A 21,784-nucleotide genomic window follows, 5' to 3' on the forward strand; every position below is an offset into this window, starting at 1 on the left:
GTTATGAAACAAATCCAACTGTTTCACCTTTTTAGCAATTTAAGCCAAACTTTTACAAACGTTACGAAACAAATTCAAGCATTTTCACCATTTTAGCAATTTAAGCCAAACCTTTAAAAACGTTACGAAACAAAACCCAACAGTTTCACCTTTTTAGCGACTTAAGGCAAACGTTAACAAATGATACGAAACAAATCCAAACATTTCACCTTTTTAGAGATTTTAGCCAAACGTTTACAAACGTTAAAAAACAAATCCAAACGTTTCACCATTTTAGCGATTTATGCCAAACGTTTACAAACGTTACCAAAAAAATCCAAACGTTTAACCTTTTTAGCGATTTAAGCCAAACGTTTACAAACATTACAAAACAAATCCAAACGTTTCACCTATTTAGCGATTTAAGCCAAACATTTACAAACATTACGAAACAAAACTAAACGTTTAAAACGTTACGAAACAAATCCAAACGTTTCACATTTTTAGCGATTTAAGCCAAACGTTTACATACGTATGAAAGAAATCCAAACGTTTCACCTTTTTAGCGATTTAAGCCAAATGTTTACAAAGGTTATGAAACAAAACCAAATGTTTCACCTTTTTAGCAATCTAAACCAAACGTTTAAAACATTATGAAACAAATCCAAAAGTTTCACATTTTTAGCAATTTAAGCCAAACGTTTACAAACTTTACGAAAAAAATCTAAATGTTTCAACTTTTTTGCGATTTAAGCCGAACGTTTACAAACGTTACAAAATAAAACTAAACATTTCAACTTTTTTGCGATTTAAGCCAAACTTTTTCAAACGTTATGGAACAAACCAAACGTTTCACTTTTTTAGCGATTTAATCCAAACGTTTACAAACGTTATGAAACAAATCCAAACGTTTCACCTTTTTAGAGATTTAAGCCAAACGTTTACAAACGTTACCAAACAAATCCAATTGTTTCACCTTTATAGCGATTTAAGCCAAACATTTATAAAGGTTATGAAACAAAACCAAACGTTTCACCTTTTGAGCGATTTAGGCCAAACATTTAGAAACATTACGAAACAATCCAAGCGTTTCACCTTTTTAGCAATTTAAGCCAAACGTTTACAAACGTTACGAAACAAATCCCAACGTTTCACCTTTTTAACGATTTAATCCAAACTTTTACAAACGTTACGAAAAAATCCAAACGTTTCAACGTTTTAGCGATATAGGCCAAACGTTTACAAACGTTATGAAACAAATCCAAACATTTCACCTTTTTAGCGATTTATGCCAAACATTAACAAACGTAACAAAACAAATTCAAGCGTTTCACCTTTTTAGCAATTTAAGCCAAACTGTAACAAACGTTACGAAATTTGAAACGTTTCCCCTTTTAGCGATTTAAGCCAAACGTTTACAAATGTTACGAAAGAAATCCAAACATTTTACCTTTTTAGCGATTTTAGCCAAACGTTTACAAACGTTACGAAACAAATCCAAACATTTCGCCTTTTTAGCAATTGTTTAAAACGTTACGAAATAAATCCAAACGTTTCCCCTTTTTAGCGATTTATGCCAAACATTTACAAACATTACATAACAAATCCAAACGTTTCACCTATTTAGCTATTTAAATCAAACGTTTACAAACATTACGAAACAAAACCAAACGTTTAAAACGTTACGAAACAAATCCAAACATTTCACATTTTTAGCAATTTAAGCCAAACGTTTACAAACGTTACGAAATAAAACCAAGCGTTTCACCTTTTTAGCAATTTAAGCCAAACGTTTACCAACGTTACAAAACAAATCCAAGAGTTTCACCTTTTTAGTGATTTAAACGAAACGTTTACAAATGTTATGAAACAAAACGACACGTTTCACCTTTTTAGCAATTTAAGCCAAACGTTTACAAACGTTACGAAACAAATCCCAACGTTTCACATTTTTAGCGATTTAATCCAAACTTTTACAAACGTTACGAAAAAATCCAAACGTTTCAACGTTTTAGCGATATAGGCAAAACGTTTACAAACGTTATGAAACAAATCCAAACATTTCACCTTTTTAGCGATTTATGCCAAACATTAAAAAACGTTACAAAACAAATCCAAGCGTTTCACCTTTTTAGCAATTTAAGCCAAACTGTAACAAACGTTACGAAATTTCAAACGTTTCACCTTTTTGCGATTTAAGCCAAACGTTTACAAACGTTACGAAAGAAATCCAAACATTTTACCTTTTTAGCGATTTTAGCCAAACGTTTACAAACGTTACGAAACAAATCCAAGCGTTTCTCCTTTTTAGCAATTTAAACCAAACGTTTACAAACGCTATGAAACAAATCAAAGCATTTTAGCAATTTATGCCAAACTTTTACAAAGGTTACGAAACAAATCCAAATGTTTCACATTTTTTTAGCGATTTATGCCAAACGTTTACAATCGATAAGAAACAAATCCAAACGTTTTACCTTTTTAGCGATTTACGCCAAACGTTTACAAACTTTATGAAACAAATCCAAACGTTTCATGTTTTAGCGATTTAAGCAAAACATGTGCAAACGTTACGAAACAAATCCAAACGTTTTACCTTTTTAGCGATATAAGCCAAACGTTTACAAACATTACGAAACAAATCCAAGCGTTTCACCTTTTTAGCGATTTAAGCCAAACGTTTACAAACGTATGAAAGAAATCCAAACGTTTCACCTTTTTAGCGATTTAAGCCAAATGTTTACAAAGGTTATGAAACAAAACCAAATGTTTCACCTTTTTAGCAATTTAAGCCAAACGTTTACAAACGTTACGAAACAAATTCAAGCGTTTCACCATTTTAGCAATTTAAGCCAAACCTTTACAAACGTTACAAAATAAATCAAACAGTTTCACCTTTTTAGCGATTTAAGCCAAACGTTTACAAATGTTACGAAACAAATCCATACATTTCACCTTTTTAACGATTTTAGCCAAACGTTTACAAACGTTACGAAATAAATACAAACATTTCACCTTTTTAACGATTTTAGCCAAACGTTTACAAACGTTACGAAACAAATACAAACGTTTCACCATTTCAGCGACTTAAGCCAAACGTTTACAAACATTACGAAACAAAAACAAACGTTTAAAACGTTACGAAACAAATCCAAACATTTCACCTTTTTAGCGATTTATACCAAACGTTTACAAACGTTACGAAACAAAACCAAGCGTTTCACCTTTTTAGCAATTTAAGCCAAACGTTTACAAACGTTACGAAACAAAACCAAACGTTTAAAATGTTACAAAACAAATCCAAACGTTTACAAACGTTACAAAACAACACCAAACGTGTCCCCATTTTTGCGATTTAAGCCAAATGTTAGTAAACGTTACGAAACAAAACCAAACGTTTGTAAACGTTACGAAACAAATCCATAAGTTTCACATTTTTATTTATTTAAGCCAAACGTTTTCAAACGTTACGAAACAAATCCAAACGTTTCACCTTTTTAGTGATTGAAGCCAAAGGTTTACAAACGTTACGAAACAAATCCAAACGTTTAAAACGTTACAAAAAAAATTCAATTGTTTCACCTTTTTAGCGACTTAAGCCGAACGTTTACAAACGTTACGAAAGAAAACCAAACGTTTCACCTTCTAGCAATTTTAGCCGAACGTTTACAAACCTTACGAAAGAAATTCAAACGTTTCCCCATTTTAGCAATTTAAGCCAAACGTTTAAAACGTTACAAACAAATCCAAACGTTTCCCCATTTTAGCAATTTAAGCCAAACGTTTACAAACGTTACGAAACAAATCAAAGCATTTCACCTTTTTAGTGATTGAGGCCAAACGTTTACAAACGTTACGAAACAAATCCAAATAATTCCTATTTTTAGCAATTTAAGCCAAACGTTTACAAACGTTTCGAAATAAAACAAAGGGTTTCACCTTTTTAGAAATTTAAATCAAATGTTTACAAACGTAATGAAACAAATCCAACTGATTAACCTTTTTAGCAATTTAAGCCAAACGTTTACAAACGTTTCAAAACAAATTCAAGTATTTCACCTTTTTAGCAATTTAAGCCAAACGTTTACAAATGTTACGAAACAAATCCAAACGTTTCCCCTTTTTAGCGATTTAAGCGAAACGTTTACAAACGGTACGAAACAAATCCAAACGTTTCCCCTTTTTTGCAATTTAAGCCAAACGTTTATAAACGCTACGAAACAAATAAAAACTTTTCAGCTTTTTAACGATTTAAGCCAAACGTTTACAAACGTTACCAAACAAATCCAAGCGTTTCTCCATTTTAGCAATTTAAGCCAAACGTTTACAAACGTTATGAAACAAATCAAAGCATTTTAGCAATTTAATCCAAACTTTTACAAAGGTTACGAAACAAATCCAAACGTTTCACACTTTTTCAGCGATTTATGCCAAACGTTTACAATCGATATGAAACAAATCTAAACGTTTTCCCTTTTTCGCAATTTAAGCCAAACGCTTACAAGTATTACGAAACAAATCCAAACGTTTCACCTTTTTAGCGATTTAAGCCAAACATTTACAAACATTACGAAATAAATCCAAGCGTTTCACCTTTTTAGCGATATAAGCCAAACGTTTACAAACGTTACGAAACAAATCCAAGCGTTTTTCAATTTTAGCAATTTAAGCCAAACGTTTACAAACGTTATGAAACAAATCAAAGCATTTTAGCAATTTAATCCAAACTTTTACAAAGATTATGAAACAAATCCAAACGTTTCACACTTTTTCAGCGATTTATGCCAAACGTTTACAATCGATACGAAACAAATCTAAATGTTTTCCCTTTTTCGCAATTTAAGCCAAACGTTTACAAACATTACAAAACAAATCCAAACGTTTCACCTTTTCAGCAATTTAAGCCAAATGTTTACAAACTTTACGAAACAAAAACAAACGTTTAAAACGTTACGAAACAAATCCAAACATTTCACCTTTTTAGCGATTTATACCAAACGTTTACAAACATTACAAACAAATCCAAGCGTTTCACCTTTTTAGCAATTTAAGCCAAACATTTACAAACGTATGAAACAAATCCAAAAGTCTCACCTTTTTAGCGATTTAAGCCAGACGTTTACAAAGGTTATGAAACAAATCCAACTGTTTCACCTTTTTAGCAATTTAAGCCAAACGTTTACAAACGTTACGAAACAAATTCAAGCATTTTCACCATTTTAGCAATTTAAGCCAAACCTTTAAAAACGTTACGAAACAAAACCCAACAGTTTCACCTTTTTAGCGATTTAAGCCAAACGTTAACAAATGATACGAAACAAATCCAAACATTTCACCTTTTTAGAGATTTTAGCCAAACGTTTACAAACGTTACAAAACAAATCCAAACGTTTCACCATTTTAGCGATTTATGCCAAACGTTTACAAACGTTACCAAAAAAATCCAAACGTTTAACCTTTTTAGCGATTTAAGCCAAACGTTTACAAACATTACAAAACAAATCCAAACGTTTCACCTATTTAGCGATTTAAGCCAAACATTTACAAACATTACGAAACAAAACTAAACGTTTAAAACGTTACGAAACAAATCTAAACGTTTCACATTTTTAGCGATTTAAGCCAAACGTTTACATACGTATGAAAGAAATCCAAACGTTTCACCTTTTTAGCGATATAAGCCAAATGTTTACAAAGGTTATGAAACAAAACCAAATGTTTCACCTTTTTAGCAATTTAAACCAAACGTTTAAAACATTATGAAACAAATCCAAAAGTTTCACATTTTTAGCAATTTAAGCCAAACGTTTACAAACTTTACGAAAAAAATCTAAATGTTTCAACTTTTTTGCGATTTAAGCCGAACGTTTACAAACGTTACAAAATAAAACTAAACATTTCAACTTTTTTGCGATTTAAGCCAAACTTTTTCAAACGTTATGGAACAAACCAAACGTTTCACTTTTTTAGCGATTTAATCCAAACGTTTACAAACGTTATGAAACAAATCCAAACGTTTCACCTTTTTAGAGATTTAAGCCAAACGTTTACAAACGTTACCAAACAAATCCAATTGTTTCACCTTTATAGCGATTTAAGCCAAACATTTATAAAGGTTATGAAACAAAACCAAACGTTTCACCTTTTGAGCGATTTAGGCCAAACATTTAGAAACATTACGAAACAATCCAAGCGTTTCACCTTTTTAGCAATTTAAGCCAAACGTTTACAAACGTTACGAAACAAATCCCAACGTTTCACCTTTTTAGCGATTTAATCCAAACTTTTACAAACGTTACGAAAAAATCCAAACGTTTCAACGTTTTAGCGATATAGGCCAAACGTTTACAAACGTTATGAAACAAATCCAAACATTTCACCTTTTTAGCGATTTATGCCAAACATTAACAAACGTAACAAAACAAATTCAAGCGTTTCACCTTTTTAGCAATTTAAGCCAAACTGTAACAAACATTACGAAATTTCAAACGTTTCACCTTTTAGCGATTTAAGCCAAACGTTTACAAACGTTACGAAAGAAATCCAAACATTTTACCTTTTTAGCGATTTTAGCCAAACGTTTACAAACGTTACGAAACAAATCCAAACATTTCGCCTTTTTAGCAATTGTTTAAAACGTTACGAAATAAATCCAAACGTTTCCCCTTTTTAGCGATTTATGCCAAACATTTACAAACATTACATAACAAATCCAAACGTTTCACCTATTTAGCTATTTAAATCAAACGTTTACAAACATTACGAAACAAAACCAAACGTTTAAAACGTTACGAAACAAATCCAAACATTTCACATTTTTAGCAATTTAAGCCAAACGTTTACAAACGTTACGAAATAAAACCAAGCGTTTCACCTTATTAGCAATTTAAGCCAAACGTTTACCAACGTTACAAAACAAATCCAAGAGTTTCACCTTTTTAGTGATTTAAACGAAACGTTTACAAATGTTATGAAACAAAACGACACGTTTCACCTTTTTAGCAATTTAAGCCAAACGTTTACAAACGTTACGAAACAAATCCCAACGTTTCACATTTTTAGCGATTTAATCCAAACTTTTACAAACGTTACGAAAAAATCCAAACGTTTCAACGTTTTAGCGATATAGGCCAAACGTTTACAAACGTTATGAAACAAATCCAAACATTTCACCTTTTTAGCGATTTATGCCAAACATTAAAAAACGTTACAAAACAAATCCAAGCGTTTCACCTTTTTAGCAATTTAAGCCAAACTGTAACAAACGTTACGAAATTTCAAACGTTTCACCTTTTTGCGATTTAAGCCAAACGTTTACAAACGTTACGAAAGAAATCCAAACATTTTACCTTTTTAGCGATTTTAGCCAAACGTTTACAAACGTTACGAAACAAATCCAAACATTTCGCCTTTTTAGCAATTGTTTAAAACGTTACGAAATAAATCCAAACGTTTCCCCTTTTTAGCGATTTATGCCAAACATTTACAAACATTACATAACAAATCCAAACGTTTCACCTAGTTAGCTATTTAAATCAAACGTTTACAAACATTACGAAACAAAACCAAACGTTTAAAACGTTACGAAACAAATCCAAACATTTCACATTTTTAGCAATTTAAGCCAAACGTTTACAAACGTTACGAAATAAAACCAAGCGTTTCACCTTTTTAGCAATTTAAGCCAAACGTTTACCAACGTTACAAAACAAATCCAAGAGTTTCACCTTTTTAGTGATTTAAACGAAACGTTTACAAATGTTATGAAACAAAACGACACGTTTCACCTTTTCAGCGATTTAAGCAAAACGTTTACAAACGTTACGAAACAAAACCAAACGTTTAATACGTTACGAAACAAATCCAAACGTTTACAAACGTTACAAAACAACACCAAATGTTTCCCCATTTTAGTGATTTAAGCGAAACGTTTATAAATGTTACGAAACAAAACCAAATGTTTGTAAACGTTACGAAACAAATCCATACGTTTCACATTTTTATTTATTTAAGCCAAACGTTTTCAAACGTTACGAAACAAATCCAAACGTTTCCCCTTTTTAATGATTGACGCCAAACGTTTACAAACGTTACGAAACAAATCCAAACGTTCTGAAACAAATTCAAACGTTTAAAATGTTACGAAACCAATTCAACCGTTTCACCTTTTTAATGATTTACGCCGAACGTTTAGAAAGGTTACGAAACAAACCAAACGTTTAACCTTTTTGGTGATTTAAGCCAAACGTTTACAAACTTACGTAACAAATCCAAACGTTTCACCTTTTTAGCGATTTAAGCCTAACGTTTACAAGCATTACGAAACAAATCCAAGCGTTTCAACTTTTTAGCAATTTAAGCCAAACGTTTACAAACAATACAAAACAAATCCAAGCGTTTCACCGTTTTAGCAATTTAAACCAAACGTTTAAAACGTTACGAAACAAATCCAAAGGTTTCATATTTTTAGCAATTTAAGCAAAACGTTTACAAACGTAACGAAACAAATCTTAACGTTTCACCTTTTTAGCGATTTAAGCCAAACGTTTTAAAACGTTACGGAACAAATCCAAACAATTCACTTTTTTAGTGATTCAAGCTAAACGTTTACAAACGTTACGAAACAAATCCAAACGTTTGGAAACAAATCCAAACGTTTAAAATGTTACGAAAAAAATTGGGTTAATTCCTAAAAAATCACGAACTTTACATGGAATTTCATTTTAATCATGACCTTTAAAAGTTGTCATTTAAAGGCACGAACATTCATTCTATTTCAAATCTATCACCAAATTAAAATTCGGTGTATTTTATCTGACTAAAAATTCCTAATCCTAGATATTCTAACTGAAAGATAATAAGATTTGATGTTGATTAATAACATGGGTCTTTAATTAATTGTTTAGTGAATAATTTAGTCAATAAAAATACATTGAAATGATGAATTTGAAACAATATGAAAGTTCGTGCCTTTAAATGGCAACTTATAAAGGTCATGATTAAAATAAAACTTCGTGTAAAGTTCGTGATTTTTTTAGGAATTAACCCAAAATATTCAACCGTTTCACTTTTTTAGCGATTAAGCCGAACGTTTACAAACGTAACAAAAGAAAACCAAACGTTTCACCTTTTAGCAATTTTAGCCGAACGTTTACAAACATTACGAAAGAAATTCAAATGTTTACAAACGTTACGAAAGAAGTTCAAAATTTATCAAACAACATCATACCCAAGTATGAGTTTAGAAAAATTTACCAACCTATGATTTCCCGAGAAATTGAAAGCAATTATAATTACCCAAGTTAAATAATCTCAACATGATAAAACACAGCACGTAACATCCAAGTGAAATTAATTGTCAATCATAACATCAACACCAAATAAAGACTGACAGACATCACCTATAGGATGTAGGCTGAAAGTTTGAAAATAAAAGATGACATTTTAAAAGACAAGACACGAATCCTAATTCCGCAGTAGTTCCTATGACACGACATCAACTTATCATGCCAAAACACATAATACATAACATGCATAAGGCCTTGGTTTGAAACCAAAGCTCTGATACCAAGTTTGTCAAGACCCATTTTCATGAATCGTGACCGGCGCTAGGGTATGGGTAATGTAGTACCAAAACCCGTAGCTAGCCTTTCAATTAACATATATACACATAACCTGCAGAAAACCAATGCTCGGGGGCAACCGAGACTTCAGCCTAAATCTAGCAGTTATAATATTCCACAATTAATATAACATGCTTAGCCAATTCCGAGACTAATATAGATTTATCATAAATCAATGTAAATATTATAATCATGCCAAAGTAATATAACCAGTCGAACCAATCCGACAAAATATACAGTAATAATAAAGACGTCTAGTTACTACTGCGGTCTAAGAATAAAACAGTTTTACAGTTTATCAAAAATAAATGGAACCTTCGAAGAAAAGTAAATGCGGAGATCACCAGACTCTCTCGGATCATAACCCTGGGAAAATTGGGAAAACAACGGGGTCAGATATACTGAGATGAGTTTATACCACTATCTACATTTATTAAGTGGAAAACCTTTTAAAACCGTTTAAAACATTTAATAACGATATTACGGATAATAGTTGGAACCCTAATCCACAATTCTAAATAATAAACATAATCCAATAGGTCTGGACCCGAGAGCTGAGCTACACCGAGTTACCACTGACCACACTTATACCAGAGTCCCGAGAGCTGAGCTACACCGAGTTACTCTACTTGGTCCCGAGAGCTATGCTCACACCGAGTTACCACATTACCATAAATACCTTTCCCAGATCATTACCGGTGCGCACGCAGTCCTAATGATGCCCATTAGGTAGCATGTTCCAACTAGAAGCCATAATATAAAACCAGTTCGAAATATACGTACAGTATATATATTTATTATTAAAATAACAATTTACTTAATAAAGCGGTAAATAGTAAGTACAAACTCACTGCTTGCAAATCCACGTGAAAACTTGACAAGCAACTAAACCTGATCCGACTCCGAAGCACGAGCAGTCGACGGGTCTAAGAAAATATATATAATAATTAATATCATCCCCTAACTCTAGAGAGTACTAGACACCACATACGACTAGCACATATATCAATCAAGCCAACGTATAAACCATCATAACGCCATTATACATATATAGTCAAAATGCCAAAGCATAAACTAACTTGGAATAATCATACTTACTCGGACTGTCACCAAAGTCATACAATCAGTTAAGTCAAATTGAGTTCCCACTTTGAAAACATGATCCGAAAATCCATTTCAGATAACTTAGTTAAATCCATAAACCAAGTTTAAAACCAACATGGTGAGTCAGCCAAGTTACAACAATTGCAAGGCGTCTTCTCACAAATCGGGCGACCCAAGTCTAACCCGAACCAAAATCCAACCAGAGTAAAACCAGAGTTTAATATTTAGGTCATCTTTTGATAAACTATGAAATCCATTTTGAAAACAAGGAACTCAATAAGAACTCAATAACCAAAATATCATAACGCTCATAAGGTTCTCGACAAAAGTCCTCAATGGGCAAACATGTTCAAACGGCCAACATAAAATATACAATCACCTTAGCATGCCCTCTAACATTAAACATGCCCAATCAAGATTTACAATAATTTATACATCATACTAACATGTTAACAACAATCCAATATTAATCAATAATGTTAAACAACCCAACTAACTTATTTAAACAATCAAAACATTACATGACAACAAATTCAACATTTAGCCAAAATCGGCAAAACAAGCCAACCTCAAAACAACCATGCCATGATACTTTAATGAATCCAATTCATCTCAAAAGCTTAAACCAATTACATTTTCAGTTTCAAAACCTCTAACCAAAACATATCAATTGATCATGATTATCAAGCCAAATAACAAACAATTTGATATGCTCAAACCAAACTAATCCAACTCTGTCAATTTGATTTTTAATCACCAAACACAGGTTAATTCAATTATTTACAGCCCTATAACAAAATCAAACTAAAACAATTTATAGCAATCTAATTCTTTAAACAACAACATCATGGCAATGAAATTATGGACAGCCCTAACATTCCCCTTTTAAGAAATCCATACAACGCATGAACGAACCGAATTCTAGAGAGCATAAACGACTACAACAAATGCCCAACAAGTATTGACAATGAATTTGATACAATAATAAGAAAACCAAATCAAAACAGCGCATACAATTACATGCCACAAAACTAACATTTAAAATTGAAATCTAGCAACCATCACACCAACGATTCGAATTAAAAGGGTAAAGGAAGGATTAATTACCTTAGCAATCCAAAAGAGCAAGGAAAACTCAGAAAAATAGTGGAATAATGGCTACAACAATGAAAAACCGAAGGACCAATGAATACCCAAACAATTCGATTACATAAACTATGAATTGAATGATGGAAAGGATGTTAGAACACTTACCAAGTGTCTTGAGGCACCAAAATGTGATTGGGAATTGTCTATAAATGTTTAGAAATCAGTTTAGGGTTTGTGGGAACGAGTGGGGGCTGATTTGGTCGAGAAACGAAGTTTTTATAAGCAAACCCGTAATGAACCGGTTCTACGGCCGGTTCTGTCCAGCAGAACCGGTTATTGAACCGGTTGACTCACTGCCAATGCAGAAATCAGAGTGGACCGGACCTACGGCCGGTTCAACCCAGAAGGTCCGGTTATAGGTCCGGTTGACCCGAAAAGAGGTCAAAACGACGATCCGAACGGTCAAATGAAAGATAATCCTCTTAGGTACAACATATCCAAAGGGCAGCCCGATCCGACGGTTAAATTGGAAAATATGGACGTTTTACTAGAGCATAGCAGATTTGGAAAACATGCAAATATTGTTTCGATAACAATCCGGAAATAAATCAATTCAACATCAAATACTTAAAGGTTCAAGGGGTACACATAAGTCATTCAACATGACACAACCAAGGTACCACATATGCTAATTCGCACATAAATCAATCCGAAAACAAGTCGGAAGCACAACGAGAACAAGTCGAAGTTAAAACACAACCAAAGTCCATCACAAACCAAACTTTAAACGGACAACCAACCACCAAAACAAGTTATAAAAAAATACGGGTTATTACATTCTCCCCAACTTAAAAACAAAATCGTCCTCGATTTTAACACAAAAACAACCGACGTAAAACATAACATAAAACTACATTGCAAGCCATACAAAACGTACATGACCAACATAAGATCACATAATCATGATACCCAAAGGAATTAAGGAAAGCATAATAACAAATTTGCATAACAAACTTTATCTCTCAAGAACTTTCCTCCACCAAGTAACCAATTGGAACTGTAATCATAGGAATTCTGTTATTCATCAACCGACGCACTTGCGTAACCACAAACTTAACAGGTTGCTCCTCGAATGATAACTCAAAACCACCACTCCTATAAATCAACAACTCAAATGGTCACAACACACATATGCACAAATTTCTATTCTATCAACTCAGTGCTTCAACAATCACTCGATCAACATAATGTGAATAATAAACAATTATTCAACTGAGAGTCACAATTACTCTATACCAAAGTGGCTTCCAGAACCACCTCGAAACTCATCTATTATAAAATCCTCAATGTCAAATACAAGATTAAGCGCTAAGCTCAACTCTAATTCTATAATTCCAAAATCTTTTGCCTCAGACAAAACAATAACACTGTAAACATAGCTGATAAAATCTATCGTTCTAAAACACTTACTTACTTCCACTTATAGCATCTCTACATCAAAATTATCGATAACAAAACCCAATAAACTTCTGATAATGTTTCAGTTCCAAAATCAACATTATAATAATCCTTTAATCCAAACGATTTAGTACCAACTCGATAATGCAATTAACTTGTGAATCATAAAACATAATAACTCATATCGCAATTCAAAGAAAAGCGGACCTCTTTTGTGATAACAAAAATTTCTATATTAGTGACAAACAATATCCATCAAAATGATTCTCCCAATCACTCAAAAACATAACGCCATGACTACACTGAACATTGACTGCATCAGACAACTTAAAAAAAATTTGTCTCTTACAACAAGTGTTCAACCATGCTCAAAACAATATACAAACATTACAATAATACCATTAATTAACAAAATCGATCAACCGATCATGGTTGTCGAAACCTATTAACCGCGATTCCCGATTCTGAATCAATTATCTCACATAACCAAATCGAACTCAAACTCTCAGAATTATTCAATCAATTGACTATAATCTCGTATACAACGAAAGATCAATACAACCATTTTACTACGACCGGATTGTCAGCTATGCTCAAAACCAACCCCTGTGGGTATAAAATATTTTATATACAAAATTTTCCACCATGTTTAAAAGAGTCTACGTCTTACACCTCCTTTTTCATTCAAAATCGAAATACCTTTACGTTGAAAAACCATCGGTTTTGCAAACCCTTGAAAATTTTCAAAATATTCACATTTTAAATCCGAAATTTCTTCTTATTTTCTAATACATTTGCAAATCTGTAAATCAGTTCAACTGACAAAATTTATGTTCTCTTTAATTCAAACTTTTTAAAACACTTTTTAAATAGTTTATACTTTTCTCGTAAAAGTCAAACTGTGGCAAGATTCCCCATATTCAAAATGCACATTGATGTTTCAAACATTCAAAATTTAAGTCGCTTTTAAATTTTCTCAAACAAAAACACAATTTGAAGAAATCGCTCAAGCGAAAAATTTATTATCCCTTTTCAATCAATTTGACAAAATTTCTTCCTTTCCTCAGAAAGGTAAAATCAGCAATGTAAATCTCTTGTTTATAAACATACCTTTATATCAATACGCCAAAATACTTTGGACAATTCAAATCTGGAAAAATAAAGTTTCGTTTAAAACAAAAATATAGTGTATACGCACACATGGAGCATAACCAACATCCTTAATCCAAAAATCCTTAATTATCACGAAAGCTTTCTATTCTAAACTACACTATACCGCACTTAGCATAACTATATCTCGAGGGCAACCTCAAAATCATTCTTACTTTCTATGAAGCACAAGATTCTGAAAACACCGACCGATCCCTAACAATGTAATCGTCCATAATTTAACACCATCATCACAGAGTATTTGTCTAGCTTTCTCTCGGCAACAGTTCAAAATCATTTGAAATTTCATAACTTTATAAGATACATTTACCCCAAAGGGACTCGCGAGTTTGATTCAAAATACTTTCCTCAAAACACTTTATTGACGAAATCCATTTTACATAACTGTGCGCCAGGGTGATGACATCTCTCATCCCCAAAGAGTTGCATCCAACCCTAATCATTTCTATGCACGTGATGCATGAATCAATTATTAATTTATCTTTTATTCAGTGAACATACTCAATGCTTAATGCAATCCTGTTCGTAACCTTTAAAATGCACGTTCATGATATGTCTGGGCACAATTACGTGTTAAAAATATTTCAAATATTTTAAAAAATCAACCTGTGAAATTCATTTCACAATAAAACATTTGCTAGACGTTACACTCTGTGAGATGTGCACTTGATAACCTCAAAATATTTCTTAAATTCCGTACTTGCAACCTACCAAAATTCGATGCTATACAACAACTCCTCCTCATAACTTCATTACACCTCTACTAGAAAAAGTATCTAACTAATCTCAATCATGACTGAGCATATCCAAAGAAAATAGCACATAAAATACGTTCCTATAAAAATTTACCGCCAGCTCCTGCATCGCATCTTCAGACTTGATGGAAACACCAGTGTATTAATACAATGGTCTATCTTCTCGGTTCAGAGTTTCTAATATCCGTTCTAGGATAACCCGAAATCATCAGCCAATCCAAGGGAGTATTTCCCTCGTCTTCCTCGATATCGAAACCCAAAGATTTCGATCTTAGAATCATACATCAAGGTAAACCAACCTTGACCACGTGAGTAAATCATCTCACGTGCTACTCCACACGTAGAGACAACAAACACGATCAACTTAGTCCAACAGACAAGCGAGTTATACAACTAATTTTTATTACCAACATATTACGAATTCTATGAACCGTAATTCACCCAAGCATGCCATTGAACACAATTAACCCTAAACATACTTAAAAGACAAATCAGGACATGCCACAACACATTTATTTTTGAAATCTCATTACCATGTAATTATATCATCCTTTAATAGTACGTTCCAAAATTCGTTTTGAAATTAAAATCAAATACGAAAACTTCCAAATTTTGCTGAGCCCCAAGGTTAGAACAGAATCACAATTTGCAAAAGTCTCTTCTTATTAATCAGTTGCTTTAAAATGGATACCCAAGTATCTCAAACAATAAAATCATCGAGATGGCCGAGTCATTACAACTGCCAAGCTCGACTCCTAAATTAGGGTGACCCAAGTCGAACCCAAACCAATCGTTTATAAGACGTATTTAAAATATTTGTAAATCCGGAAAAATATATTAATAAAATTTCTATCCTTTCAAATTTGGGAGCTCAACTTAAACCAACCGCTAAACGGTAATTTAAAACTCAAATGAGAAATCTTTGATTTCAAACATCTATTCCGTAAATCCAAAAAAAATTTAAAATGTTGACATACTACAACATGATAAAATAACTTCAACGTTAAATTCTTAAAACAATGGTTCATCTCATAAAATATCATTTTGAAATCATCCCTTGTTAACACCAAACCAAACATAATATTTCAAAATACAGGAATTTCTTTTTACTGGTAGCTCAACCAAAAATCAAACTTTTTAAGAATTTAAAATCAAACTTCTCTTATGATTTTGTGTTGAAACACAAATTGGATAAAACAATATTGTCAATGAAAATCTTTAAATCAACATGTGGTCAAACAATGCATGACCATCAAACACGTTTTATCTCTTTAATAGAAAAAAAAACAAGGCTAACGCCCAACATACGATCACATTTAAAATCAACAATCGAGGCCAAAGACAAGATGTACTTTATTAATAAGGCAAAAGCAGTGCAACGCATCATGCAAAATAACCGTATCCGTACCATATTTTTTTAAATCGCATCAGGCATAAACGCCAAAATTTATCAAACAACATCATACCCAAGTATGAGTTTAGAAAAATTTACCAACCTATGATTTCCCGAGAAATTGAAAGCAATTATAATTACCCAAGTTAAATAATCTCAACATGATAAAACACAGCACGTAACATCCAAGTGAAATTAATTGTCAATCATAACATCAACACCAAATAAAGACTGACAGACATCACCTATAGGATGTAGGCTGAAAGTTTGAAAATAAAAGATGACATTTTAAAAGACAAGACACGAATCCTAATTCCGCAGTAGTTCCTATGACACGACATCAACTTATCATGCCAAAACACATAATACATAACATGCATAAGGCCTTGGTTTGAAACCAAAGCTCTGATACCAAGTTTGTCAAGACCAATTTTCATGAATCGTGACCGGCGCTAGGGTATGGGTAATGTAGTACCAAAACCCGTAGCTAGCCTTTCAATTAACATATAAACACATAACCTGCAGAAAACCAATGCTCGGGGGCAACCGAGACTTCAGCCTAAATCTAGCAGTTATAATATTCCACAATTAATATAACATGCTTAGCCAATTCCGAGACTAATATAGATTTATCATAAATCAATGTAAATATTATAATCATGCCAAAGTAATATAACCAGTCGAACCAATCCGACAAAATATACAGTAATAATAAAGACGTCTAGTTACTACTGCGGTCTAAGAATAAAACAGTTTTACAGTTTATCAAAAATAAATGGAACCTTCGAAGAAAAGTAAATGCGGAGATCACCAGACTCTCTCGGATCATAACCCTGGGAAAATTGGGAAAACAACGGGGTCAGATATACTGAGATGAGTTTATACCACTATCTACATTTATTAAGTGGAAAACCTTTTAAAACCGTTTGAAACATTTAATAACGATATTACGGATAATAGTTGGAACCCTAATCCACAATTCTAAATAATAAACATAATCCAATAGGTCTGGTCCCGAGAGCTGAGCTACACCGAGTTACCACTGACCACACTTATACCAGAGTCCCGAGAGCTGAGCTACACCGAGTTACTCTACTTGGTCCCGAGAGCTATGCTCACACCGAGTTACCACATTACCATAAATACCTTTCCCAGATCATTACCGGTGCGCACGCAGTCCTAATGATGCCCATTAGGTAGCATGTTCCAACTAGAAGCCATAATATAAAACCAGTTCGAAATATACGTACAGTATATATATTTATTATTAAAATAACAATTTACTTAATAAAGCGGTAAATAGTAAGTACAAACTCACTGCTTGCAAATCCACGTGAAAACTTGACAAGCAACTAAACCTGATCCGACTCCGAAGCACGAGCAGTCGACGGGTCTAAGAAAATATATATAATAATTAATATCATCCCCTAACTCTAGAGAGTACTAGACACCACATACGACTAGCACATATATCAATCAAGCCAACGTATAAACCATCATAACGCCATTATACATATATAGTCAAAATGCCAAAGCATAAACTAACGTGGAATAATCATACTTACTCGGACTGTCACCAAAGTCATACAATCAGTTAAGTCAAATTGAGTTCCCACTTTGAAAACATGATCCGAAAATCCATTTCAGATAACTTAGTTAAATCCATAAACCAAGTTTAAAACCAACATGGTGAGTCAGCCAAGTTACAACAATTGCAAGGCTTCTTCTCACAAATCGGGCGACCCAAGTCTAACCCGAACCAAAATCCAACCAGAGTAAAACCAGAGTTTAATATTTAGGTCATCTTTTGATAAACTATGAAATCCATTTTGAAAACAAGGAACTCAATAAGAACTCAATAACCAAAATATCATAACGCTCATAAGGTTCTCGACAAAAGTCCTCAATGGGCAAACATGTTCAAACGGCCAACATAAAATATACAATCACCTTAGCATGCCCTCTAACATTAAACATGCCCAATCAAGATTTACAATAATTTATACATCATACTAACATGTTAACAACAATCCAATATTAATCAATAATGTTAAACAACCCAACTAACTTATTTAAACAATCAAAACATTACATGACAACAAATTCAACATTTAGCCAAAATCGGCAAAACAAGCCAACCTCAAAACAACCATGCCATGATACTTTAATGAATCCAATTCATCTCAAAAGCTTAAACCAATTACATTTTCAGTTTCAAAACCTCTAACCAAAACATATCAATTGATCATGATTATCAAGCCAAATAACAAACAATTTGATATGCTCAAACCAAACTAATCCAACTCTGTCAATTTGATTTTTAATCACCAAACACAGGTTAATTCAATTATTTACAGCCCTATAACAAAATCAAACTAAAACAATTTATAGCAATCTAATTCTTTAAACAACAACATCATGGCAATGAAATTATGGACAGCCCTAACATTCCCCTTTTAAGAAATCCATACAACGCATGAACGAACCGAATTCTAGAGAGCATAAACGACTACAACAAATGCCCAACAAGTATTGACAATGAATTTGATACAATAATAAGAAAACCAAATCAAAACAGCGCATACAATTACATGCCACAAAACTAACATTTAAAATTGAAATCTAGCAACCATCACACCAACGATTCGAATTAAAAGGGTAAAGGAAGGATTAATTACCTTAGCAATCCAAAAGAGCAAGGAAAACTCAGAAAAATAGTGGAATAATGGCTACAACAATGAAAAACCGAAGGACCAATGAATACCCAAACAATTCGATTACATAAACTATGAATTGAATGATGGAAAGGATGTTAGAACACTTACCAAGTGTCTTGAGGCACCAAAATGTGATTGGGAATTGTCTATAAATGTTTAGAAATCAGTTTAGGGTTTGTGGGAACGAGTGGGGGCTGATTTGGTCGAGAAACGAAGTTTTTATAAGCAAACCCGTAATGAACCGGTTCTACGGCCGGTTCTGTCCAGCAGAACCGGTTATTGAACCGGTTGACTCACTGCCAATGCAGAAATCAGAGTGGACCGGACCTATGGCCGGTTCAACCCAGCAGGTCCGGTTATAGGTCCGGTTGACCCGAAAAGAGGTCAAAACGACGATCCGAACGGTCGAATGAAAGATAATCCTCTTAGGTACAACATATCCAAAGGGCAGCCCGATCCGACGGTTAAATTGGAAAATATGGACGTTTTACTAGAGCATAGCAGATTTGGAAAACATGCAAATATTGTTTCGATAACAATCCGGAAATAAATCAATTCAACATCAAATACTTAAAGGTTCAAGGGGTACACATAAGTCATTCAACATGACACAACCAAGGTACCACATATGCTAATTCGCACATAAATCAATCCGAAAACAAGTCGGAAGCACAACGAGAACAAGTCGAAGTTAAAACACAACCAAAGTCCATCACAAACCAAACTTTAAACGGACAACCAACCACCAAAACAAGTTATAAAAAAATACGGGTTATTACACCTCATTTTAGCGATTTAAGCCAAACGTTTAAAACGTTACAAACAAATCCAAATGTTTCCCCTTTTTAGCAATTTAAGCCAAACGTTTACAAACGTTACGAAACAAATAAAAACATTTCAACTTTTTAGTGATTGAAGCCAAACGTTTACAAACGTTACGAAACAAATCCAAACGTTTCCCATTTTTAGCAATTTAAGCCAAACGTTTACAAACGTTTCGAAATAAAACCAAGGGTTTCACCTTTTTAGCAATTTAAACCAAATGTTTACAAACGTAACGAAACAAATCCAAGTGATTAACCTTTTTTAGCAATTTAAGCCAAACGTTTACAAACGTTACAAAACAAATTCAAATGTTTCACTTTTTAGTAATTTAAGCCAAACCTTTACAAAGGTTACGAAACAAATCATAACGTTTCACCTTTTTAGCGATTTAAGCCAAACGTTTACAAACGGTACGAAACGAATCCAAAAGTTTCACCTTTTTAGTAATTTAAGCCAAACTTTTATAAACGCTACGAAACAAATCAAAACTTTTCACCTTTTTAGCAATTTAAGCCAAACGTTTAGAAACGTTACAAAACAAATCCAAGCGTTTCTCCTTTTTAGCAATTTAAACCAAACGTTTACAAACGCTATGAAACAAATCAAAGCATTTTAGCAATTTATGCCAAACTTTTACAAAGGTTACGAAACAAATCCAAATGTTTCACATTTTTTTAGCGATTTATGCCAAACGTTTACAATCGATAAGAAACAAATCCAAACGTTTTACCTTTTTAGCGATTTACGCCAAACGTTTACAAACTTTATGAAACAAATCCAAACGTTTCATGTTTTAGCGATTTAAGCAAAACATGTGCAAACGTTACGAAACAAATCCAAACGTTTTACCTTTTTAGCGATATAAGCCAAACGTTAACAAACATTACGAAACAAATCCAAGTGTTTCACCTTTTTAGCGATTTAAGCCAAACGTTTACAAACGTATGAAAGAAATCCAAACGTTTCACCTTTTTAGCGATTTAAGCCAAATGTTTACAAAGGTTATGAAACAAAACCAAATGTTTCACCTTTTTAGCAATTTAAGCCAAACGTTTACAAACGTTACGAAACAAATTCAAGCGTTTCACCATTTTAGCAATTTAAGCCAAACCTTTACAAACGTTACAAAATAAATCAAACAGTTTCACCTTTTTAGCGATTTAAGCCAAACGTTTACAAATGTTACGAAACAAATCCATACATTTCACCTTTTTAACGATTTTAGCCAAACGTTTACAAACGTTACGAAATAAATACAAACATTTCACCTTTTTAACGATTTTAGCCAAACGTTTACAAACGTTACGAAACAAATACAAACGTTTCACCATTTCAGCGACTTAAGCCAAACGTTTACAAACATTACGAAACAAAAACAAACGTTTAAAACGTTACGAAACAAATCCAAACATTTCACCTTTTTAGCGATTTATACCAAACGTTTACAAACGTTACGAAACAAAACCAAGCGTTTTACTTTTTTAGCAATTTAAGCCAAACGTTTACAAACGTTACGAAACAAAACCAAACGTTTAAAATGTTACAAAACAAATCCAAACGTTTACAAACGTTACAAAACAACACCAAACGTGTCCCCATTTTCGCGATTTAAGCCAAATGTTAATAAACGTTACGAAACAAAACCAAACGTTTGTAAACATTACGAAACAA

At 33.0% G+C, this 21,784-nt stretch overlaps 1 long non-coding RNA gene across 1 annotated transcript; it reads right to left on the reverse strand.

Moving 5' to 3' along the window:
- Positions 1 to 10,198: 10,198 nt before the first annotated feature.
- Positions 10,199 to 12,177, reverse strand: LOC126655080 (uncharacterized). The gene is made up of 3 exons (XR_007632887.2): positions 11,961 to 12,177; positions 11,814 to 11,864; positions 10,199 to 10,528 (listed from the first exon to the last, which is right to left on the reverse strand). It is a non-coding gene; the product is annotated as an uncharacterized LOC126655080 (long non-coding RNA).
- Between the last annotated feature and the right edge of the window lie 9,607 nt (positions 12,178 to 21,784).

The sequence above is a fragment of the Mercurialis annua genome, linkage group LG7, assembly GCF_937616625.2.
Source record: "Mercurialis annua linkage group LG7, ddMerAnnu1.2, whole genome shotgun sequence".
NCBI lineage: Eukaryota > Viridiplantae > Streptophyta > Magnoliopsida > Malpighiales > Euphorbiaceae > Mercurialis > Mercurialis annua.